Source organism: Pseudophryne corroboree, chromosome 9, assembly GCF_028390025.1.
Source record: "Pseudophryne corroboree isolate aPseCor3 chromosome 9, aPseCor3.hap2, whole genome shotgun sequence".
In the NCBI taxonomy this organism is placed as follows: domain Eukaryota; kingdom Metazoa; phylum Chordata; class Amphibia; order Anura; family Myobatrachidae; genus Pseudophryne; species Pseudophryne corroboree.
Window position 1 is genome coordinate 293532882 of NC_086452.1, and position 26458 is coordinate 293559339.

Sequence of the window (26458 nt, forward strand, 5' to 3'; positions counted from 1 at the left end):
TGGTGTTAGACGTGCGTCCGGTATCCGCCGTTAGTTCACAGGGAACTAGACAATTTATTGAGGCAGTGTGCCCCCGTTACCAAATACCATCTAGGTTCCACTTCTCTAGGCAGGCGATACCGAGAATGTACACGGACGTCAGAAAAAGACTCACCAGTGTCCTAAAAAATGCAGTTGTACCCAATGTCCACTTAACCACGGACATGTGGACAAGTGGAGCAGGGCAGGGTCAGGACTATATGACTGTGACAGCCCACTGGGTAGATGTATGGACTCCCGCCGCAAGAACAGCAGCGGCGGCACCAGTAGCAGCATCTCGCAAACGCCAACTCTTTCCTAGGCAGGCTACACTTTGTATCACCGGTTTCCAGAATACGCACACAGCTGAAAACCTCTTACGGCAACTGAGGAAGATCATCGCGGAATGGCTTACCCCAATTGGACTCTCCTGTGGATTTGTGGCATCGGACAACGCCAGCAATATTGTGTGTGCATTAAATCTGGGCAAATTCCAGCACGTCCCATGTTTTGCACATACCTTGAATTTGGTGGTGCAGAATTTTTAAAAAAACGACAGGGGCGTGCAAGAGATGCTGTCGGTGGCCAGAAGAATTGCGGGACACTTTCGGCGTACAGGCACCACGTACAGAAGACTGGAGCACCACCAAAAACTACTGAACCTGCCCTGCCATCATCTGAAGCAAGAAGTGGTAACGAGGTGGAATTCAACCCTCTATATGCTTCAGAGGTTGGAGGAGCAGCAAAAGGCCATTCAAGCCTATACAATTGAGCACGATATAGGAGGTGGAATGCACCTGTCTCAAGCGCAGTGGAGAATGATTTCAACGTTGTGCAAGGTTCTGATGCCCTTTGAACTTGCCACACGTGAAGTCAGTTCAGACACTGCCAGCCTGAGTCAGGTCATTCCCCTCATCAGGCTTTTGCAGAAGAAGCTGGAGACATTGAAGGAGGAGCTAACACGGAGCGATTCCGCTAGGCATGTGGGACTTGTGGATGGAGCCCTTAATTCGCTTAACAAGGATTCACGGGTGGTCAATCTGTTGAAATCAGAGCACTACATTTTGGCCACCGTGCTCGATCCTAGATTTAAAGCCTACCTTGGATCTCTCTTTCCGGCAGACACAAGTCTGCTGGGGTTGAAAGACCTGCTGGTGAGAAAATTGTCAAGTCAAGCGGAACGCGACCTGTCAACATCTCCTCCTTCACATTCTCCCGCAACTGGGGGTGCGAGGAAAAGGCTCAGAATTCCGAGCCCACCCGCTGGCGGTGATGCAGGGCAGTCTGGAGCGACTGCTGATGCTGACATCTGGTCCGGACTGAAGGACCTGACAACGATTACGGACATGTCGTCTACTGTCACTGCATATGATTCTCTCAACATTGAAAGAATGGTGGAGGATTATATGAGTGACCGCATCCAAGTAGGCACGTCACACAGTCCGTACTTATACTGGCAGGAAAAAGAGGCAATTTGGAGGCCCTTGCACAAACTGGCTTTATTCTACCTAAGTTGCCCTCCCACAAGTGTGTACTCCGAAAGAGTGTTTAGTGCCGCCGCTCACCTTGTCAGCAATCGGCGTACGAGGTTACATCCAGAAAATGTGGAGAAGATGATGTTCATTAAAATGAATTATAATCAATTCCTCCGCGGAGACATTGACCAGCAGCAATTGCCTCCACAAAGTACACAGGGAGCTGAGATGGTGGATTCCAGTGGGGACGAATTGATAATCTGTGAGGAGGGGGATGTACACGGTGATATATCGGAGGATGATGATGAGGTGGACATCTTGCCTCTGTAGAGCCAGTTTGTGCAAGGAGAGATTAATTGCTTCTTTTTTGGTGGGGGTCCAAACCAACCCGTCATATCAGTCACAGTCGTGTGGCAGACCCTGTCACTGAAATGATGGGTTGGTTAAAGTGTGCATGTCCTGTTTATACAACGTAAGGGTGGGTGGGAGGGCCCAAGGACAATTCCATCTTGCACCTCTTTTTTCTTTCATTTTTCTTTGCGTCATGTGCTGTTTGGGGAGTGTTTTTTGGAAGGGCCATCCTGCGTGACACTGCAGTGCCACTCCTAGATGGGCCAGGTGTTTGTGTCGGCCACTAGGGTCGCTTATCTTACTCACACAGCTACCTCATTGCGCCTCTTTTTTTCTTTGCGTCATGTGCTGTTTGGGGAGGGTTTTTTGGAAGGGACATCCTGCGTGACACTGCAGTGCCACTCCTAGATGGGCCCGGTGTTTGTGTCGGCCACTAGGGTCGCTTATCTTACTCACACAGCTACGTCATTGCGCCTCTTTTTTTCTTTGCGTCATGTGCTGTTTGGGGAGGGTTTTTTGGAAGGGACATCCTGCGTGACACTGCAGTGACACTCCTAGATGGGCCCGGTGTTTGTGTCGGCCACTAGGGTCGCTTATCTTACTCACACAGCTACCTCATTGCGCCTCTTTTTTTCTTTGCGTCATGTGCTGTTTGGGGAGGGTTTTTTGGAAGGGACATCCTGCGTGACACTGCAGTGACACTCCTAGATGGGCCCGGTGTTTGTGTCGGCCACTAGGGTCGCTTATCTTACTCACACAGCTACCTCATTGCGCCTCTTTTTTTCTTTGCGTCATGTGCTGTTTGGGGAGGGTTTTTTGGAAGGGACATCCTGCGTGACACTGCAGTGACACTCCTAGATGGGCCCGGTGTTTGTGTCGGCCACTAGGGTCGCTTAGCTTAGTCATCCAGCGACCTAGGTGCAAATTTTAGGACTAAAAATAATATTGTGAGGTGTGAGGTATTCAGAATAGACTGAAAATGAGTGTAAATTATGGTTTTTGAGGTTAATAATACTTTGGGATCAAAATGACCCCCAAATTCTATGATTTAAGCTGTTTTTTAGTGTTTTTTGAAAAAAACACCCAAATCCAAAACACACCCGAATCCGACAAAAAAAATTCGGTGAGGTTTTGCCAAAACGCGGTCGAACCCAAAACACGGCCGCGGAACCGAACCCAAAACCAAAACACAAAACCCGAAAAATTTCCGGCGCTCATCTCTAATATATAGCCCCAGAGGCTATATATGTGATAATTACCCCTGCCAGAATCCATAAAAAAGCGGGAGAAAAGTCTGTGAAAAAGGGGCGGAGCTATCTCCCTCGGCACACTGGCGCCATTTTCTCTTCACAGTGTAGCTGGAAGACAGCTCCCCAGGCTCTCCCCTGTAGTTTTCAGGCTCAAAGGGTTAAAAAGAGAGGGGGGGCACTAAATTTAGGCGCAATATTGTTTATACAAGCAGCTATTGGGGAAAATTCACTCAGTGATAGTGTTTATCCCTACATTATATAGCGCTCTGGTGTGTGCTGGCATACTCTCTCTCTGTCTCCCCAAAGGGCTGTGTGGGGTCCTGTCCTCAGTCAGAGCATTCCCTGTGTGTGTGCGGTGTGTCGGTACGGCTGTGTCGACATGTTTGATGTGGAGGCTTATGTGGAGGCGGAGCAGATGCCGATAAATGGGATGTCGCCCCCTGTGGGCCGACACCAGAGTGGATGGATAGGTGGAAGGTATTAACCGACAGTGTCAACTCCTTACATAAAAGGCTGGATGACGTAACAGCTATGGGACAGCCGGCTTCTCAGCCCGCGCCTGCCCAGGCGTCTCAAAGGCCATCAGGGGCTCAAAAACGCCCGCTCCCTCAGATGGCAGACACAGATGTCGACGCGGAGTCTGACTCCAGTGTCGACGAGGTTGAGACATATACACAATCCACTAGGAACATCCGTTACATGATCCCGGCAATAAAAAATGTGTTACACATTTCTGACATTAACCCAAGTACCACTAAAAAAGGGTTTTATGTTTGGGGAGAAAAAGCAGCCAGTGTTTTGTTCCCCCATCAAATGAGTGAATGAAGTGTGAAAAAGCGTGGGTTCCCCCGATAAGAAACTGGTAATTTCTAAAAAGTTACTGATGGCGTACCTTTTCCCGCCAGAGGATAAGTTAGATATCCCCTAGGGTGGATAAGGCGCTCACACGTTTGTCAAAAAAAGTGGCACTGCCGTCTTAGGATACGGCCACTTTGAAGGTACCTGCTGATAAAAAGCAGGAGGCTATCCTGAAGTCTGTATTTACACACTCAGGTACTAGACTGAGACCTGCAGATATTGCTGCTGCAGCGTGGTCTGTGACCCTGTCAAACAGGGATACTAGTTTGCTAACATAAGAGCATATTAAAGACGTCGTCTTATATATGAAGGATGCACAGAGGAATATTTTGCCGGCTGGCATCCTGAATTAATGCAATGTCCATTCTGTCAGGAGGGTATTAGAGACCCGACACTGGACAGGTGATGCTGACTTTAAAAGGCACATAGAGCCTTATAAGGGTGAGGAATTGTTTGGGGATGGTCTCTGGGACCTCGTATCCACAGCAACAGCTGGGAAGACAAAATTTTACCTCAGGTTTCCTCACAGCCTAAGAAAGCACTGTATTATCAGGTACAGTCCTTTTGGCTTCAGAAAAGCAAGCGGGTCAAAGGCGCTTCCTTTCTGCACAGAGACGAGGGAAGAGGGAAAAAGCTGCACCAGTCAGCCAGTTCCCAGAATCAAAATTCTTCCCCCGCTTCCTCTGAGTCCACCGCATGACGCGGGGGCTCCACAGGCGTAGCCAGGTATGGTGGGGGGCCGCCTCAAAAATTTCAGCGATCAGTGGGCTCGCTCACAGGTGGATCCCTGGATCCTTCAAGTAGTATCTCAGGGGTACAGGCTGGAATTCGAGGCGTCTCCCCCCCGCCGTTTTCTCAAATCTGCCTTGCCGACAACTCCCTCAGGCAGGGAGGCTGTGCTAGAGGCAATTCACAAGCTGTATTCCCAGCAGGTGATAGTCAAGGTGCCCCTACTTCAACAAGGACGGGGTTACTATTCCACACTGTTTGTGGTACCGAAACCGGACGGTTCGGTGAGATCTATTTTAAATTTGAAGTCCTTGAACACATACATAAAAAAATTCAAGTTCAAGATGGAATCGCTCAGGGCGGTTATTGCAAGCCTGGAGGAGGGGGATTACATGGTATCCCTGGACATCAAGGATGCTTACCTACATGTCCCCATTTACCATCCTCACCAGGAGTACCTCAGATTTGTGGTACAGGATTGCCATTACCAATTCCAAACACTGCCGTTTGGACTGTCAACGGCACCAAGGTAATGGCAGAAATGATGATACTCCTTCGAAAAAAGGGAGTTATAATTATCCTGTACTTGGATGATCTCCTTATAAAGGCGAGGTCCATGGAGCAGTTGTTGGTCGGAGTAGCACTATCTCTGGAAGTGCTACAACAGCACGGATGGATTCTATACATTCCAATGTCACAGCTGGTTCCTACCACACGCCTGCTGTTCCTGGGGATGGTTCTGGACACTAGTGATGAGCACCGGAAATTTTTTGGGTTTTGTGTTGTGGTTTTGGGTTCGGTTCCGCGGCCGTGTTTTGGGTTCGAACGCGTTTTGGCAAAACCTCACCGAATTTTTTTTTGTCGGATTCGGGTGTGTTTTGGATTCGGGTGTTTTTTCAAAAAACCCTAAAAAACAGCTTAAATCATAGAATTTGGGGGTCATTTTGATCCCAAAGTATTATTAACCTCAATAACCATAATTTCCACTCATTTTCAGTCTATTCTGAACACCTCACACCTCACAATATTATTTTTAGTCCTAAAATTTGCACCGAGGTCGCTGGATGACTAAGCTCAGCGACCCAAGTGGCCGACACAAACACCTGGCCCATCTAGGAGTGGCACTGCAGTGTCACGCAGGATGGCCCTTCAAAAAACTACTCCCCAAACAGCACATGACGCAAAGAAAAAAAGAGGTGCAATGAGGTAGCTGTGTGGCTAAGCTAAGCGACCCAAGTGGCCGACACAAACACCTGGCCCATCCAGGAGTGGCACTGCAGTGTCACGCAGGATGGCCCTTCCAAAAAACACCCCCCCAAACAGCACATGACGCAAAGAAAAAAAGAGGCGCAATGAGGTAGCTGTGTGACTAAGCTAAGCGACCCTAGTGGCCGACACAAACACCTGGCCCAACTAGGAGTGGCACTGCAGTGTCACGCAGGATGGCCCTTCAAAAAACTACTCCCCAAACAGCACATGACGCAAAAAAGAAAAAAAAGATGCGCAATGAGGTAGCTGTGTGACTAAGATAAGCGACCCTAGTGGCCGACACAAACACCTGGCCCATCTAGGAGTGGCACTGCAGTGTCACGCAGGATGGCCCTTCCAAAAAACACCCCCCAAACAGCACATGACGCAAAGAAAAAAAGAGGCGCAATGAGGTAGCTGTGTGACTAAGATAAGCGACCCAAGTGGCCGACACAAACACCTGGCCCATCTAGGAGTGGCACTGCAGTGTCACGCAGGATGGCCCTTCCAAAAAACACCCCACAAACAGCACATGACGCAAAGAAAAAAAGAGGCGCAATGAGGTAGCTGTGTGACTAAGATAAGCGACCCAAGTGGCCGACACAAACACCTGGCCCATCTAGGAGTGGCACTGCAGTGTCACGCAGGATGGCCCTTCCAAAAAACACCCCCCAAACAGCACATGACGCAAAGAAAAAAAGAGGCGCAATGAGGTAGCTGTGTGACTAAGCTAAGCGACCCTAGTGGCCGACACAAACACCTGGCCCATCTAGGAGTGGCACTGCAGTGTCACGCAGGATGGCCCTTCAAAAAACTACTCCCCAAACAGCACATGACGCAAAGAAAAAAAGAGGCGCAATGAGGTAGCTGTGTGAGTAAGCTAAGCGACCCTAGTGGCCGACACAAACACCTGGCCCATCTAGGAGTGGCACTGCAGTGTCACGCAGGATGGCCCTTCCAAAAAACACCCCCCAAACAGCACATGACGCAAAGAAAAAAAGAGGCGCAATGAGGTAGCTGTGTGACTAAGCTAAGCGACCCTAGTGGCCGACACAAACACCTGGCCCATCTAGGAGTGGCACTGCAGTGTCACGCAGGATGGCCCTTCAAAAAACGACTCCCCAAACAGCACATGACGCAAAGAAGAAAAAAAAGATGCGCAATGAGGTAGCTGTGTGACTAAGATAAGCGACCCAAGTGGCCGACACAAACACCTGGCCCATCTAGGAGTGGCACTGCAGTGTCACGCAGGATGGCCCTTCCAAATACTACTCCCCAAACAGCACATGACGCAAAGAAAAATGAAAGAAAAAAGAGGTGCAAGATGGAATTGTCCTTGGGCCCTCCCACCCACCCTTATGTTGTATAAACAGGACATGCACACTTTAACCAACCCATCATTTCAGTGACAGGGTCTGCCACACGACTGTGACTGAAATGACGGGTTGGTTTGGACCCCCACCAAAAAAGAAGCAATTAATCTCTCCTTGCACAAACTGGCTCTACAGAGGCAAGATGTCCACCTCATCATCATCCTCCGATATATCACCGTGTACATCCCCCTCCTCACAGATTATCAATTCGTCCCCACTGGAATCCACCATCTCAGCTCCCTGTGTACTTTGTGGAGGCAATTGCTGCTGGTGAATGTCTCCACGGAGGAATTGATTATAATTCATTTTAATGAACATCATCTTCTCCACATTTTCTGGATGTAACCTCGTACGCCGATTGCTGACAAGGTGAGCGGCGGCACTAAACACTCTTTCGGAGTACACACTTGTGGGAGGGCAACTTAGGTAGAATAAAGCCAGTTTGTGCAAGGGCCTCCAAATTGCCTCTTTTTCCTGCCAGTATAAGTACGGACTGTGTGACGTGCCTACTTGGATGCGGTCACTCATATAATCATCCACCATTCTTTCAATGGGGAGAGAATCATATGCAGTGACAGTAGACGACATGTCCGTAATCGTTGTCAGGTCCTTCAGTCCGGACCAGATGTCAGCATCAGCAGTCGCTCCAGACTGCCCTGCATCACCGCCAGCGGGTGGGCTCGGAATTCTGAGCCTTTTCCTCGCACCCCCAGTTGCGGGAGAATGTGAAGGAGGAGATGTTGACAGGTCGCGTTCCGCTTGACTTGACAATTTTGTCACCAGCAGTTCTTTGAACCCCAGCAGACTTGTGTCTGCCGGAAAGAGAGATCCAAGGTAGGTTTTAAATCTAGGATCGAGCACGGTGGCCAAAATGTAGTGCTCTGATTTCAACAGATTGACCACCCGTGAATCCTTGTTAAGCGAATTAAGGGCTCCATCCACAAGTCCCACATGCCTAGCGGAATCGCTCTGTGTTAGCTCCTCCTTCAATGTCTCCAGCTTCTTCTGCAAAAGCCTGATGAGGGGAATGACCTGACTCAGGCTGGCAGTGTCTGAACTGACTTCACGTGTGGCAAGTTCAAAAGGTTGCAGAACCTTGCACAACGTTGAAATCATTCTCCACTGCGCTTGAGACAGGTGCATTCCACCTCCTATATCGTGCTCAGTTGTATAGGCTTGAATGGCCTTTTGCTGCTCCTCCAACCTCTGAAGCATATAGAGGGTTGAATTCCACCTCGTTACCACTTCTTGCTTCAGATGATGGCAGGGCAGGTTCAGGCGTTTTTGGTGGTGCTCCAGTCTTCTGTACGTGGTGCCTGTACGCCGAAAGTGTCCCGCAATTCTTCTGGCCACCGACAGCATCTCTTGCACGCCCCTCTCGTTTTTTAAATAATTCTGCACCACCAAATTCAAGGTATGTGCAAAACATGGGACGTGCTGGAATTTGCCCAGATTTAATGCACACACAATATTGCTGGCGTTGTCCGATGCCACAAATCCACAGGAGAGTCCAATTGGGGTAAGCCATTCCGCGATGATCTTCCTCAGTTGCCGTAAGAGGTTTTCAGCTGTGTGCGTATTCTGGAAAGCGGTGATACAAAGCGTAGCCTGCCTAGGAAAGAGTTGGCGTTTGCGAGATGCTGCTACTGGTGCCGCCGCTGCTGTTCTTGCGGCGGGAGTCCATACATCTACCCAGTGGGCTGTCACAGTCATATAGTCCTGAGCCTGCCCTGCTCCACTTGTCCACATGTCCGTGGTTAAGTGGACATTGGGTACAACTGCATTTTTTAGGACACTGGTGAGTCTTTTTCTGAGGTCTGTGTACATTTTCGGTATCGCCTGCCTAGAGAAATGGAACCTAGATGGTATTTGGTACCGGGGACACAGTACCTCCAACAAGTCTCTAGTTGGCTCTGCAGTAATGATGGATACAGGAACCACGTTTCTCACTTCCCAGGATGCCAAGGCCTCAGTTATCCGCTTTGCAGCAGGATGACTGCTGTGATATTTCATCTTCCTCGCAAAGGACTGTTGGACAGTCAATTGCTTGGTGGAAGTAGTAAAAGTGGTCTTACGACTTCCCCTCTGGGATGACCATCGACTCCCAGCAGCAACAACAGCAGCGCCAGCAGCAGTAGGCGTTACACGCAAGGATGCATCGGAGGAATCCCAGGCAGGAGAGGACTCGTCAGAATTGCCAGTGACATGGCCTGCAGGACTATTGGCATTCCTGGGGAAGGAGGAAATTGACACTGAGGGAGTTGGTGGGGTGGTTTGCGTGAGCTTGGTTACAAGAGGAAGGGATTTACTGGTCAGTGGACTGCTTCCGCTGTCGCCCAAAGTTTTTGAACTTGTCACTGACTTATGATGAATGCGCTGCAGGTGACGTATAAGGGAGGATGTTCCGAGGTGGTTAACGTCCTTACCCCTACTTATTACAGCTTGACAAAGGCAACACACGGCTTGACAAATGTTGTCCGCATTTCTGTTGAAATACTTCCACACCGAAGAGCTGATTTTTTTGGTATTTTCACCAGGCATGTCAATGGCCCTATTCCTCCCACGGACAACAGGTGTCTCCCCGGGTGCCTGACTTAAACAAACCACCTCACCATCAGAATCCTCTTGGTCAATTTCCTCCCCAGCGCCAGCAACACCCATATCCTCCTCATCCTGGTGTACTTCAACACTGACATCTTCAATCTGACTATCAGGAACTGGACTGCGGGTGCTCCTTCCAGCACTTGCAGGGGGCGTGCAAATGGTGGAAGGCGCATAATCTTCACGTCCAGTGTTGGGAAGGTCAGGCATCGCAAACGACACAATTGGACTCTCCTTGTGGATTTGTGATTTCGAAGAACGCACAGTTCTTTGCTGTGCTTTTGCCAGCTTGAGTCTTTTCATTTTTCTAGCGAGAGGCTGAGTGCTTCCATCCTCATGTGAAGCTGAACCACTAGCCATGAACATAGGCCAGGGCCTCAGCCGTTCCTTGCCACTCCGTGTGGTAAATGGCATATTGGCAAGTTTACGCTTCTCCTCCGACAATTTTATTTTAGATTTTTGAGTCCTTTTTTTACTGATATTTGGTGTTTTGGATTTTACATGCTCTGTACTATGACATTGGGCATCGGCCTTGGCAGACGACGTTGATGGCATTTCATCGTCTCGGCCATGACTAGTGGCAGCAGCTTCAGCACGAGGTGGAAGTCGATCTTGATCTTTCCCTATTTTTGGAACCTCAACATTTTTGTTCTCCATATTTTAATAGGCACAACTAAAAGGCACCTCAGGTAAACAATGGAGATGGATGGATACTAGTATACTTATGGATGGACGAGCGACTGCCGACACAGAGGTAGCTACAGCCGTGGACTACCGTACTGCGTCTGCTGCTAATATAGACTGGATGATAATGATATAAAAAATATATATATATATATCACTACTGCAGCCGGACAGGTATATATTATATAATGACGGACCTGCTGTACACTGTCAGCACTGCAGACTCCTAAAGTAAGCTACTAGTATCAAGAAGATAGAAAAAAAAAAACACAACAGGTAGGTGGTATACAATTATGGATGGACGAGCGACTGCCGACACAGAGGTAGCTACAGCCGTGGACTACCGTACTGCGTCTGCTGCTAATATAGACTGGATGATAATGATATAAAAAATATATATATATCACTACTGCAGCCGGACAGGTATATATTATATAATGACGGACCTGCTGGACACTGTCAGCACTGCAGACTCCTAAAGTAAGCTACTAGTAGTATCAAGAAGATAGAAAAAAAAAAACACCACAGGTAGGTGGTATACAATTATGGATGGACGAGCGACTGCCGACACAGAGGTAGCTACAGCCGTGGACTACCGTACTGCGTCTGCTGCTAATATAGACTGGATGATAATGATATAAAAAATATATATATATCACTACTGCAGCCGGACAGGTATATATTATATAATGACGGACCTGCTGGACACTGTCAGCACTGCAGACTCCTAAAGTAAGCTACTAGTATCAAGAAGATAGAAAAAAAAAACACAACAGGTAGGTGGTATACAATTATGGATGGACGAGCGACTGCCGACACAGAGGTAGCTACAGCCGTGGACTACCGTACTGCGTCTGCTGCTAATATAGACTGGATGATAATGATATAAAAAATATATATATATCACTACTGCAGCCGGACAGGTATATATTATATAATGACGGACCTGCTGGACACTGTCAGCAGAATGCGTTTATAGAATAAAAACACCACACGACGAGTGTTTAACTTTTTCAGGCAGACAATCACAATATACTGGTGGTCAGTGGTCACTGGTCAGTCACACTGGCAGTGGCACTCTGGCAGCAAAAGTGTGCACTGTTAATGTACTCCTGCTATAACTGCTCCCCAGTCTCCCCCACAATTAAGCTGTGTGAGCAGTGAGCACTCAGCACAGTCAGATATACATAGATGATGCAGCACACTGAGGCTGAGCACAGATATGGTATACTGTGTCACTGTGTATCGTTTTTTTTCAGGCAGAGAACGGATTATATTAAATAATAATAAAACTGCACTGGTGGTCACTGGTCAGTCACTAGTAAACTCTGCACTCTCTGAGTACTCCTAAGCTCCAGTAAATCAAGTGTCTCACTCTCACTCTCTATCTATTTCTATTCTAAACGGAGAGGACGCCAGCCACGTCCTCTCCCTATCAATCTCAATGCACGTGTGAAAATGGCGGCGACGCGCGGCTCCTTATATAGAATCCGAGTCTCGCGATAGAATCCGAGCCTCGCGAGAATCCGACAGCGGGATGATGACGTTCGGGCGCGCTCGGGTTAACCGAGCAAGGCGGGAAGATCCGAGTCTGCCTCGGACCAGTGTAAAAAGGCTGAAGTTCGGGGGGGTTCGGATTCTGAGGAACCGAACCCGCTCATCACTACTGGACACAGAACAGAAAAAAGTGTTTCTCCCGCAGGAGAAAGCCAAGGAGCTGTCATCTCTAGTCAGAGACCTCCTGATACCAAAACAGGTATCGGTGCATCACTGCACACGAGTCCTGGGAAAAATGGTAGCTTCTTACGAAGCAAAATTCCATTCGGCAGGTTCCATGCAAGAACTTTTCAGTGGGACCTCTTGGACAAGTGGTCGGAATCGCATCTTCAGATGCATCGGCTGATAACCCTGTCTCCAAGGACCAGTGTATCTCTACTGTGGTGGCTGCAGAGTGCTCATCTTCAAGAGGGCCGCAGATTCGGCATACAGGACTGGGTCCTGGTAACCACGGATGCCAGCCTTCGAGGCTGGGGGGCAGTCACACAGGGAAGAAATTTCCAAGGACTTTGGTCAAGTCAGGAGTCGTACCTACACATAAATATTCTGGAACTGAGGGCCATTTACAATGCCCTAAGTCTGGCAAGGCCTCTGTTTCAAAACCAGCCGGTACTGATCCAATCAGACAACATTACGGCAGTCGCCCATGTAAACCGACAGGGCGGCACAAGAAGCAGGATGGCGATGGCAGAAGCCACAAGGATTCTCCGATGGGCGGAAAATCACGTCTTAGCACTGTCAGCAGTGTTCATTCCGGGAGTGGACAACTGGGAAGCAGACTTCCTCAGCAGACACGACCGACACCCGGGAGAGTGGGGACTTCATCCAGAAGTCTTCCAACTGTTGGTAAACCGTTGGGAAAGGCCACAGGTGGACATGATGGCGTCCCGCCTAAACAAAAAAACTAGATATTGCGCCAGGTCAAGGGACCCTCAGGCAATAGCTGTGGACGCTCTAGTGACACTGTGGGTGTACCAGTCGGTTTATGTATTCCCTCCTCTGCCTCTCATACCAAAGGTACTGAGAATAATAAGAAAACGAGGAGTAAGAATGATACTCGTGGTTCCGGATGGGCCAAGAAGAGCTTGGTACCCAGAACTTCAAGAAATAATATCAGAGGACCCATGGCCTCTACCGCTCAGACAGGATCTGCTACAGCAGGGGCCCTGTCTGTTCCAAGACTTACCGCGGCTGCGTTGGACGGCATGGCGGTTGAATTCCGGATCCTAAAGCAAAAGGGCATTCCGGAGGAAGTCATTCCTACGCTGATAAAAGCCAGGAAAGAAGTAACCGCAAACCATTATCACCGTATTTGGCGAAAATATGTTGCGTGGTGTGAGGCCAGGAAGGCCCCAACAGAGGAATTTCAGCTGGGTCGTTTTCTGCACTTCCTACAGTCAGGAGTGACTATGGGCCTAAATTTGGGTTCCATTAAGGTCCAGATTTTGGCTCTGTCGATTTTCTTCCAGAAAGAACTGGCTTCACTGCCTGGAGTTCAGACATTTGTAAAGGGAGTGCTACATATTCAGCCCCTTTTTTGTGCCTTCTGTGGCACCTTGGGATCTCAACGTGGTGTTGAGTTTCTTAAAATCACATTGGTTGGAGCCACTTAAAACTGTGGATTTGAAATATCTCACGTGGAAAGTGGTCATGTTATTGGCCTTGGCTTCGGCCAGGCGTGTGTCAGAATTGGCGGCTTTGTCATGTAAAAGCCCTTATCTGATTTTCCATATGAATAGGGCAGAATTGAGGACTCGTCCCCAGTTTCTCCCTAAGGTGGTATCAGCTTTTCACTTGAACCAACCTATTGTAGTGCCTGCGGCTACTAGGGACTTGGAAGATTCCAAGTTACTGGACGTAGTCAGGGCCTTCAAAATTTATATTTCCAGGATGGCTGGAGTCAGGAAAACTGACTCGTTTTTTATCCTGTAGGCACCCAACAAAATAGGTGCTCCTGCTTCTAAGCAGACTATTGCTCGCTGAATTTGTAGCACAATTCAGCTGGAGCATTCTGCGGCTGGATTGCCGCATCCTAAATCAGTAACAGCCCATTCCACGAGGAAAGTGGGCTCATCTTGGGCGGCTGCCCGAGGGGTCTCGGCTTTACAACTTTGCCGAGCTGCAACTTGGTCAGGGGCAAACACGTTTGCTAAATTCTACAAATTTGATACCCTGGCTGAGGAGGACCTTGAGTTCTCTCATTCGGTGCTGCAGAGTCATCCGCACTCTCCCGCCCGTTTGGGAGCTTTGGTATAATCCCCATGGTCCTTACGGAGTTCCCAGCATCCACTAGGACGTCAGAGAAAATAAGATTTTACTCACCGTAAATCTATTTCTCGTAGTCCGTAGTGGATGCTGGGCGCCCATCCCAAGTGCGGATTGTCTGCAATACTTGTATATAGTTATTGCCTAACTAAAGGGTTATTGTTGAGCCATCTGTTGAGAGGCTCAGTTATATTTCATACTGTTAACTGGGTATAGTATCACGAGTTATACGGTGTGATTGGTGTGGCTGGTATGAGTCTTACCCGGGATTCAAAATCCTTCCTTATTGTGTCAGCTCTTCCGGGCACAGTATCCTAACTGAGGTCTGGAGGAGGGGCATAGAGGGAGGAGCCAGTGCACACCAGATAGTACCTAATCTTTCTTTTAGAGTGCCCAGTCTCCTGCGGAGCCCGTCTATTCCCCATGGTCCTTACGGAGTTCCCAGCATCCACTACGGACTACGAGAAATAGATTTACCGGTGAGTAAAATCTTATTTATACAATAGCAAATAGCTATCCGATTTTAAAAGCAGATTATTATAATATTTTGTTTAAACTGTACTACCTCTGGGATAGGCTATCAATCAAAGGGAGTGATATTTTTCTGTACAGAAAAACACAGTGTATTTGTGTGAGTGAAAGTAGGAGTGGACGTATTGAACCCCAGAAAATTGGGAACCCCCGGGGAAGATGCTGAGTTAGCAGAGGCTCGCGGCGTGTGAAGGATCGCAACCTTACATATTGACTAAGTGGATTGAAGCACGTAGTGTGTGATTTAAAACGTGCAAAGCAGCGTGATAAGTAGATTGTGAAGTTTAAGGTTTTTGTGTTACGCTCCGGCTGAGGAGCGCAGCTTGTGAATTCGACTCCCATGATCGTAGGGCATATAGATAACAAGTATCTATAGGCCGCGCGATTGGACCGTGCGTCCGTGTGTTATATGCGGCGCAACGTGATACCATTTGCGTTATTTTGCGCAGTTGTGTCATATGCGCTTTGTAGAGCATACCCAGATGTGATTTGTGTAATCAAAGGGGTTTTCGCTGAGTTTCTCAGGAAATCTCCCTGGTGGGCGTTCACTGGAAAGGGTGATCGATAAGTTGTTTCTCATCCTACAAAAATTCCAGTGGAAAGATACCGAAAAGGAATTTTTCGCTGGCTCTCTCAGAAAAATATTCCAACAGAACCTCCACTGAAAGAAATCACGGTGTTGAAGGGTCTGGTAGGAGCCTAAGGTTGGGTACATCACGATCCCACTATTGACAGTGGGTCGTAGTACAGGCCAGCGGAGGCGGGAGCGAGTGAAAGCGCTCGGTAAGAACTTTCACTGTTTTTCTTTGGGGATTGTGTATAAAAGGCCCACAATGGGAGCCAAGTGCACAAGCGAGAGGCATTCGGCAGTCAGGGTACCGGCTCGAGAGCTGAGGCCAAGAGGGTCCGCTCGGTTGATAATGTGTGGGAAGTATGGTCCACACGCAGAGGCTTTTTGTGATGAATGGGTATGTATGACTGCTGATGATAGGGCATCATTCCCTAGGATGGGTAGTTTTGAACCAGAGGTACTGCAGAATGTAAGGAATAGAATATGTCTGATCAAAGCTAAGAAACAAAGGATCAGACATAACGACTGTTTAAATATATGGCAACAAGAGGGAGTTGTGCAAAGGAAGCTAGCTCGCACAGCAAGTTCCAAACCTGACAGGAATGTGATTGCAAGCGCACCACCTACGCCATATGTCGATGGAGAGAAACCAGCTACAACCAATGGTACAATGGTAAATAATAGCAACATGCATAATCAGTGTATTAATCCTAATCCTTGCAAATTGTATCCTGTTTTGAATTTTCCCCAAGGTTGTGAGGAAGACGGCGAGCCTAGCATGATATCAGCACTCTCCCTAGCAACTACCATACAGAACACTCAGGTGGGCACGGCCCAACCAGTAAGAGTGGTGACTGTGCCCTCCAGTAGAGGGGCGTGAGGTCATATCCACTGGTAAGTATGGGACCGTCCATTATGCAGAGACAGTAGCCCCCCGTATTATAGAGACAAACAGAAATGAAGTGGTTGAGTTAAACCCAGTCAGTGGTGATTGCAGTCCCCAATGGGAGAACTGATAATCAGGGAGTAACCCCCAACGGGAACATTGCAATGCATTGTCCCTGGTCCCGAACAGAACTGAGGTCAATTATGTCAGAATTCGCCAATCCCAGAAAGGATCTAGTCAGATGCCAGAAATTTATAAAAGAATTGGGTAATGCCCATGAGCCCACAAACAAAGATTGGCGGATAGTGTTAAGAGCAAGCCTACCCTCTAATATTGACATCGCAAAATTCATAACTGACTGCAAACTAGATGTAGAAGTGTCTCTCACTGATGAGTACAGCCAGGAGAATGTAAGGCAAATTAATATACAATTAGGATTGTATTTCCCCACTGTTGTTAAATGGAACAAAATTTTCTCCATAAGACAGAAATAGAGTGAAACAGCATCCGAGTATTTCCATAGAGCTCTACAGGAAATGGCTAGATACACTGGGATAGAGGATATCAAAGAAAATGCCAACCACAGGCAGGTAGCTGTCTCTATTAATTAACGGACTAAAGGAGGCATTGAGGACCAGAGTGCAAACCTCTCTGCCAAATTGGAGATGTATCACGGTAGCTGCACTGAGAGAGTCTGCAATCGAGCACGACCGAAACATCACTAAGCACAGGGAGTCGCAGGGGGATAGGTTCATGCTGGTAAGTATACAGGCTCTTGAAGGGATGTCCAACCAACTTAAACCCCAGACCCCTGACGGTTGGAAACGGTCAATAACATGTTTTATTTGCCGGAGAGAAGGACACTTTGCCAGGGATTGTAAAAATAACGGGACACATAATAAATATAGACCCCCTAGACCTGAATACGAGCCGCGATACCAAACACATAGACGAGATCAGGGAACACATGGGAAAGATTATGAGCCGCATAGAGGGGAAACAAGTTACCCACCAAGGAGGGACTGGCAGACCCCTGAAAACCCACAGCTATCCCCCGCACATATTGTAGCTGACAATGCTCTGCGGGAGGGTCCAAAAACACAATAGAGGTCAGGTCATACCTGTAGTCTGCAGCCGGTGAAATTGATTGCTGGCCTTGGAAGTGAACCTGAGGTCATGGTCAATGTAGCTGACATACCACAACCTTTTCTTTTAGATACAGGGGCGGCCAGATCAGTGCTAAATTCCACCACAGGTGTAACGACCACGGGTAAAATGATTTCGGCAATGGGAGTAACGGGAAAGGTGCAGCAGTACCCTTTGAGTAGACCTGCAGAGATTACGATAGGGCCCTTGCATACCAAACATTCTTTCCTGTTGCTTCGGCTCTGACTTATCTACTTGGCAGAGATTTGTTGTGTAAAATGCGGTGTGTCATATACTGTACCTCTGAGGGTGTGTTTTTAGATATCCCTGAGAACCATGCTGTCACACTTGCGGCACTGCGGCTGCCGCGCTTTCCACTCCGGGTGCGCTGGGTCTCCCGGCGGTCATCGCCCCCGGTGGGCTCCGGGTCGTCGCGTCTTGCTGGTGCTGCCTCCGGTGGGTTCCCGGGGTGTGGGCGCCGCCATTGCGCCCGGCATCCACGAGAGCGTGGTGAGCGGGTGACGTCATCGGCCCTTTCCGCCAATCGGGAGAGGGCGGGAAGCTCAAAGGCAGACGCCGTACAGAGCCCCGGCGCCTGAGTATCGTCTTTCCAATGATCACCAGTGCTAGCAGCGTTCTCAAGCTGAACGTCTTCTGTGTTCCAGCGTTACAGAGTATCTTTCAGTGGGACATTCCCTGTGCTACCAGCGTTACAGTGTATCACTCAGTGGAACCTTTCCTGTGCTACCAGCGTTACAGTGTATCACTCAGTGGAACCTTCCCTGTGCTACCAGCGTTACAGTGTATCTTTCAGTGGGACATTTCCTGTGCTACCAGCGTTATAGTGTATCACTCAGTGGGACATTCTCTGCGTTACCAGCGTTACAGTGTATCTCTCAGAGGGACACCTCCTGTGCTTCCAGTATTACAGGGTATCCCTAAGTGGAACGCCTCCCAAACTTCCAGAGTTACACTGAATCTCAAATCCTCATTTATTTCTTCAGCATCACTCACAAGTTCTTCATTCTTCTGTGTGCTTCAACATCGTTCTCAAATCTTCATTCATCTCTTCAGCATCGCTCACAAGTTCTTCATTCTTCTGTGTGCTTCAACATCGTTCTCAAATCTTCATTCATCTCTTCAGCATCGCTCACAAGTTCTTCATTCTTCTGTGTGCTTCAACATCGTTCTCAAATCTTCATTCATTACTTCAACATCGCTCACAAGTTCTTCATTCTTCTGTGTACTTCAGCATCGCCCCCAAGCCTTGGCCACAACTAATTCCTTAGCATTACACGACGGTTACAACGGCTAAGTTCTGCATGAGGAAAACCTACATCCGGCCATCCCTGCTCCGGCCCAGCTGTGGTTCCTCTTCCCGATCATCGGAAGAACCCCCGAGTTCTCAACACTCCCAACCCAGGTCAGTGAGAGTATACTCAGGCCACATGGACCCGGGGGATCGGAACCCAGAGTCAAGCGCCATCCAAAACTTGGCTTCCCGAGTTCAGAGTCAGGAGGCGGCACAGAGCCAGGTGATGCAGTATCTCCAGGAATTATCCGAGGCTGGATCAAATTCAGGCTTCCCTGGCTTCAGTAGTTCCGGCTCCTGCTCCAGTACCCGCTCCAGTAGTCGTCTCCAGTAATGTTCAATCATCGTCTGGAACCAGGTCACGTCTTCAGCTTCCCACTCCCTCTCGCTATAATGGGAATCCAAAGAATTGCCGAGGTTTTCTCAACCAATGCGAGGTGCATTTTGAACTTCTCTCACACAATTTCCCCACGGATCGGTCCAAAGTGGCATACATTATTTCTTGCTTGAAGGTTCAGCGTTGGATTGGGTGTCTCCATTGTGGGAACGATCTGACCCATTGGTTTCCAGTTACACTAATTTCATTGCGTCATTCCGAAGGATATTTGATGAGCCCGGTAGAACGACCGCTGCTTCCTCGGACCTGCTCCGAGTCCGTCAAGGTTCCCGTTCTGTGGGACAGTATGTGGTTCACTTCCAGACCATTGCCTCAGAACTACGCTGGAATAATGATGCTCTCTGGGCCGCATTCTGGAACGGGCTCTCTGACCGTCTGAAGGATGAGCTGGTCACTAGGGATCTGCCGGATCCTTTAGAAGAGTTGATCTCACTCTGTGTCAAGGTGGATCTTCGCATGCAGGAACGAGGTGGCGAACGTAGTCGGTCGGATCGATCCAGATTCCGGCTTCTCCCGCCTAAGCAAACAGTTACCCCGAGTCCGGACGAACCCATGCAAATCAACCGATCTCGGCTGTCCCCGGAGGAACGACAGCGCCGTCGTGAGGGTGAACTCTGCCTCTACTGTGGAGCCGCGGATCACTTTATCAAGTTCTGCAAGTCCCGTCCGGGAAACGGGCAGGCCTAGCATGTTCCGGAGGAGTCAAGTTAGGGGTTACATCTAAATCTTCTCCGACAGTGGATTGTTTACTCTCTGTGTCTCTGTTTTCTGAGTCTATAGCCAAACCGGTTAAGGCCCTGCTGGACTCTGGGGCTGCGGGGAATTTTGTTTCTCTTTCTTGTGTTCAGAGTCTGGGTTTACAGTTACAGTCTGTCAAACGACCTATTACGTTGACTGCCATCAATGGTACCAAAATATCTAATGGTCTTATTACAAGTCGCACAGAGCCAATCAAGCTGCAGGTCGGAGCTCTGCATCAAGAACATTTGATGTTTCTAGTAATTCCGGAGATGCCTCACGATCTTGTTCTTGGTCTACCTTGGCTTAAAATTCACAACCCTCACGTCGACTGGAAGTCACCACAAATATTGTCCTGGAGTTCGTTTTGGCACTCTAGTTGTCTTACTCCTGTTTACCCGCTCCGTGCATCTTCCAACTCAGATGAGAATTCCTTTGAAAAGAGTTTAATTCTCAGTCCAGTCTCTATTTCAGCATCTCCCACCTCTCTGGGTCCTCCTCCTGGGAGAATGTCTGTACCAGTTGAATTTCGACCAAAGTTACTGCAGTGGGCTCATATCTCCAAGTTTTCCGGTCATCCTGGAGTTCAAAAAATGTGTGAATTTCTACGAAGGTCATATTGGTGGGACACCATGAAGAAGGATATACAAGATTATGTCAATTCATGTCCTCAATGTGCTCAGCACAAAACTCTTCGTCTGCCTCCTGCGGGGTTGCTTCGTCCACTGTCCATTCCCAAAAAACCCTGGACCCATATTTCTATGGACTTTATTACCGAATTACCCCTCTCCAAGGGTTACAATACCATCTGGGTGATTATTGACCGCTTTTCAAAAATGGCACATTTTGTTGCGTTGACCGGTTTACCAACAGCTCCCAAGTTGGCTTTACTATTTATTCGTGAACACTTCCGCCTGCACGGGTTACCTCGGGAGATAGTCTCTGATCGAGGGGTACAGTTCACTGCAAGATTTTGGAGGGCCCTCTGCTCAGCCTTACAAATAAAACTCAAGTTCTCATCTGCTTACCATCCACAAAACAATGGGCAAACTGAACATGTCAATCAAGATTTAGAGACTTTTCTCCGCGTTTGTCTCTCTCCTTCACAAGACGATTGGGTGGAACTGTTACCCTGGGCCGAGTTTGCCCATAATCATCTGTACCACTCTTCCACTGGTGAGTCCCCATTCTTCATTAATTATGGATTCTATCCACGAGTCCCAGAATTACCAATTTTTCCTTCGGAGGATGTTCCTGCTGCAGCCTCCACTCTCCGGCACTTCAGTCAAATCTGGAGTAGGGTTCATGCTAATCTCAAGAAAATCTCTGGCCGCTACAAATTCTTTGCGGATAGAAAACGGCGAGCAGCTCCTCAATATAAAGTTGGTGACAGGGTATGGCTCTCTACCCGCAATCTTCGTTTAAGAGTACCCGCTATGAAGTTTGCTCCGAGGTTCATCGGTCCTTACCCCGTTTTGCAAGTCCTGAACCCTGTTGTCTGCAAATTGGGATAGCCTTCCCATTTTCGGGTACCAAATTCTTTCCATGTTTCTCTCCTTCGTTCCCTTATTTTAAATCGGTTTCATTCGGAGTCTCCTAGCCCAACCTCGGTAGAGACTGAAGCTGAAACAGAATTTGAAATCAAAACTATTCTTGACTCTCGTTATCTTCACAAGAATTTACAGTATCTGGTAGAATGGAAAGGTTATGGTCCTGAGGAGAGGAGCTGGGTCAAAGCTTCTGAAGTCACTGCTCCCCGACTAGTCCGGAACTTTCATTCTAAACATCCAACGAAACCAGGAAAGTGTCCAGGGGCCACTCCTAGAGCAGGGGGTACTGTCACACTCGCGGCGCTGTGGCTGCCACGCTTACCGCTCCGGGTGCGCTGGGTCTCCCGGCGGTCGTCGCCCCCGGTGGGCTCCGGGTCGTCGCGTCTTGCTAGCGCTGCCTCCGGCTGGTTCCCGGGTGTAGGCGCCGCCATTGCGCCCGGCATCCACGAGAGCGTGGTGAGTGGGTGACGTCATCGTCCCCTTCCGCCAATTGGGAGAGGGCGGGAAGTTCAAAGGCAGACGCCGTACAGAGCCCCGGCGCCTGAGTATCGTCTTTCCAATGATCACCAGTGCTAGCAGCGTTCAGCGTGTTCTCAAGCTGAACGTCTCCTGTGTTCCAACGTTACAGAGTATCTTTCAGTGGGACATTCCCTGTGCTACCAGCATTACAGTGTATCACTCAGTGGAACCTTTCCTGTGCTACCAGCGTTACAGTGTATCACTCAGTGGAACCTTCCCTGTGCTACCAGCATTACAGTGTATCTTTCAGTGGGACATTCCCTGTGCTACCAGCGTTATAGTGTATCACTCAGTGGGACATTCTCTGCGTTACCAGCGTTACAGTGTATCTCTCAGAGGGACACCTCCTGTGCTTCCAGTATTACAGGGTATCCCTAAGTGGAACGCCTCCCAAACTTCCAGAGTTACACTGAATCTCAAATCCTCATTTATTTCTTCAGCATCACTCACAAGTTCTTCATTCTTCTGTGTGCTTCAACATCGTTCTCAAATCTTCATTCATCTCTTCAGCATCGCTCACAAGTTCTTCATTCTTCTGTGTGCTTCAACATCGTTCTCAAATCTTCATTCATCTCTTCAGCATCGCTCACAAGTTCTTCATTCTTCTGTGTGCTTCAGCATCGTTCTCAAATCTTCATTCATTACTTCAACATCGCTCACAAGTTCTTCATTCTTCTGTGTACTTCAGCATCGCCCCCAAGCCTTGGCCACAACTAATTCCTTAGCATTACACGTCGGTTACAACGGCTAAGTTCTGCATGAGGAAAACCTACATCCGGCCATCCCTGCTCCGGCCCAGCTGTGGTTCCTCTTCCCGATCATCGGAAGAACCCCCGAGTTCTCAACACTCCCAACCCAGGTCAGTGACACATGCACAGGAAGTACAAGATATATTAGATACCCCTCAAAGACTAATGCTACACTCTACCGTTATAGACACATGTCCGTCGCAGGTAGAGGAAATTATCTGACAAATACCGGGTTCCCTTTGGACCAAAGATGGACAGGACACTGGATTGATGGCGAATGTAGCCCCAGTAGAAGTACAAATAGAAGGTGGCAGGATAGCTCCAAAAATCCCCCAGTACCCTCTGAAACCAGAGGTGGAATTAGGAGTATACCCTGTCATAGAACGGCTGCTACAGCAGGGCATCCTAGTCGTCCAGCACAGCCAACAGTCCCATCTTCCCTGTGAAAAAGAGAGGGGGAGGGGTTACAGGCTAGTGCAGGATCTAAGGGGGATAAACAAGATAGTTGAGAGTCAATTCCCCGTAGTGCCCAATCCAGCAGTCATCCTTATGCAGATTCCCTCCACCTCTAAGTTCTTCACCGTCATTGACCTCTGTTCTGCTTTCTTTTCTGTCCCTCTTCACCCTGACAGCCAGTACCTCTTCGCTTTCACCTACAGGGGAGTACAGTATACCTGGATCCAACTTCCCCAAGGTTTCATTGACAGCCCAAGTATTTTCTCCCAGGCCCTGCATGACTGTTTGCAATCCTTTCAACCTGAGAATGGGTCGGTGCTGATACAATATGTTGATGACTTGTTGTGCTCTGACTCCTTCGAGTCATCCCTGGCAGACACTAAACAGCTTCTGTTTCATCTCTCCCAGACAGGACACAAGGTTTCAAAGGATAAGTTGCAGTTGTGCCGGACTAAGGTTAAATACTTGGGACACTGCTTGATGCAAGGACTCAGACACCTGACCACTGACAGAATACAGGCCATCCGCGACATGACTCTACCGCAAACTCAGCAACAAATTCACACTTTTCTAGGAATGTGTGGGTACTGTCAGAATTGGATTCCGGGGTTCTCTCTTCTGGCACTACTACTGCATGAAATAGTATCTTCGAACAAACCAGAATGGGTCTCTCATACAGAAGAATCCACATTGGCGTTTGAGAGACTAAAAGAGTGTTTGTCACAAGCACCAGCATTGGGGATGCCAGATTACGAGAAACCCTTTGAGTTGTACGGTACCGAAAGCGCTGGGTACATGGTAGGGGTCTTAACACAGAAACATGGTGATGCCAGCAGACCGGTAGCCTACTACAGTGCACAGTTAGACACTGTAGCACGGTCTCTTCCCACTTGCCAAGTGTTGCAGCCATAGCTTTGTTGGTAAGTAAAAGCGAAGACGTAGTGTTAGGACACGGCCTGACAATTCATACACCACATGCCGTATCGGCCTTGCTAAACTCCGCCCAAGCCAGACAAGTCTCATCCGCTTGGTTTACAAAGTGGGAACTGTCACTGATGGCCCCTGTAAACATCACCATAAAGAGGTGCAGCACACTAAATCCTGCAACTTACTTGCCGAGTGTGCCTTGTCATGCACAAAGGGTGGAGGATGAGAATGATGGTGAAGGAGGATTTAGTGCAGACACTGATACGCATGATTGTATGGAATACCTGAACCAGACTTTCACTGCGAGACCTGACATCAGTGACAACCCACTAGAAGGAGTAGACTTTACCTTCTACACTGACGGTAGTTGCCACAGACAGACAGACTTGGGAGACCTGTGCACCGGATACACAGTAGCAGATGACGAAGGTATCATAGAAGCTGAACCCCTTGGTTCACCTCACTCAGCACAAGTCGTTGAGCTGGTAGCACTGACCAGAGCATGTGAGTTGGCAACGGGTAAGTCAGCTAATATATACACGGACTCTAGATACGCCTTTGGAGTGGTGCATGATTTTGGGGCCTGTGGCACCTCAGAAATTTCATGACGGCAGCTGGCACACCTGTAGCACATGCGTCATACATTAAGAGGTTTCTGACAGCCATACAGGAACCCGACAGAGTGGCTGTTATTAAGTGTTAAGCACACACTTACAACCAAGACCCAATTTCACTTGGTAACAGCCGGGCGGACGAAGCTGCAAAATCAGCAGCAAGCACTATCATACAAACTGACACCACACAACTGATGACATTCAACACGGTAAACATGCAACAATTAATCAAAATGCAAAATTTGTGTTCCCTACAGGATAAGGCAGTCTGGAAGGTGAAGTGATATTGTCAGGAATCCTCAGGACTCTGGACAGATGTATAAGGTAAGCCAGTGGCCCCCAGGGCATATCTCCCAAGCCTAGCTGGGCATGGAAGGCATGTGCAAATTGGTAAGAGCTTACTGGAGTGCACCAGGGTTCTCTTCTCAGGCGAGCAAGAAAGCAATGACATGTCTTACTTGCTTGAGGAAACCAACGGAGCCATCCCATATCCCTCCTACAGACGGACTTTCCAGGTAATACAAATCGACTTCATACAGTTACCACCCTGTAGAAATTTAAAGTATGTTTGAGTATGTACCGATGTCTTTTCAAACTGGGTAGAAGCATTCCCCGCTGCCACAAATACTGCCGTATTCACTGCTAAGAAAATCGTGCAGGAATTTGTGTGTAGATATGGTATCCCTAAAATGATTGAAAGTGATAGGGGTACCCATTTTACAGGTGAAGTCTTTCAGGTCATGTGCAAGCTTATGGATAATAATAGTAAGCTACATACTCCCTACCGGCCACAGGCCAGTGCGAAGGTGGAGAGAATGAATAGCACTATTAAGAACAGGCTGAGCAAAGTGATGGCTGAAACTGGACTGTTGTGGCCAGAAGCACTAACACTAGTGTTGTACAGTATCAGAACCACTGCCAGGTCACCGCTTAACCTATCACCCTTCAAAGTTCTTTTGGACGACAACCCCATGTAAACCCCAGGATGATTTGAAGTGCAATAATGAAATGACTGTACAATATTTGGTTAGGTTGAGCCAGCAACTTAGAAACCAGCAAAGAAATCTGAAACTGGCGATTCCTGACCTACCAAAAAGTAATTGTCATGACATTGAACCTGGGGATTATGTGATGATTCGAAATTTTCTACGCTCAGGTTGCCTCATTGAAAGGTGGGAAGGACCGTATCAAGTGTGTGGACCAGCACGACAGCACTGAAGGTTGCCGAGAGAGAGACTTGGGTCCACTCGTCCCACTGCAAGAAGGTCGCTCTCCCAGAGAAAACTTGTGACAAAGAGAAAGGTGAAGAGAACCTCGTATCACTAGAGAATCTGTTCCGGGAAAGCTGAGAGGCAGGACTGTTGGACGTGTGAGTGTGGAGTGTGGAGAACAGCAAAAATCAAGGACTGTTGTCGTAACATTTTTCTTTAGTATGAATATTGTCATGGATGCTGAGGGGCGGAGCTTCTTCCTCAGGCAGCCAGCACACTGCTCAGCGCCATTTTCTCTCCTCAGGCTGCAGAGAACACGCTGGTCCTCTCCTCCACTTCTGACAAGTACAGGGTGCTTTTAAGGGGGGGCACAAAGCGATTGTGGTGCATTTAGTAGTGTAAATTACTATTTAAAAGCGCTGTTGGGCTGTGGGCATACTGT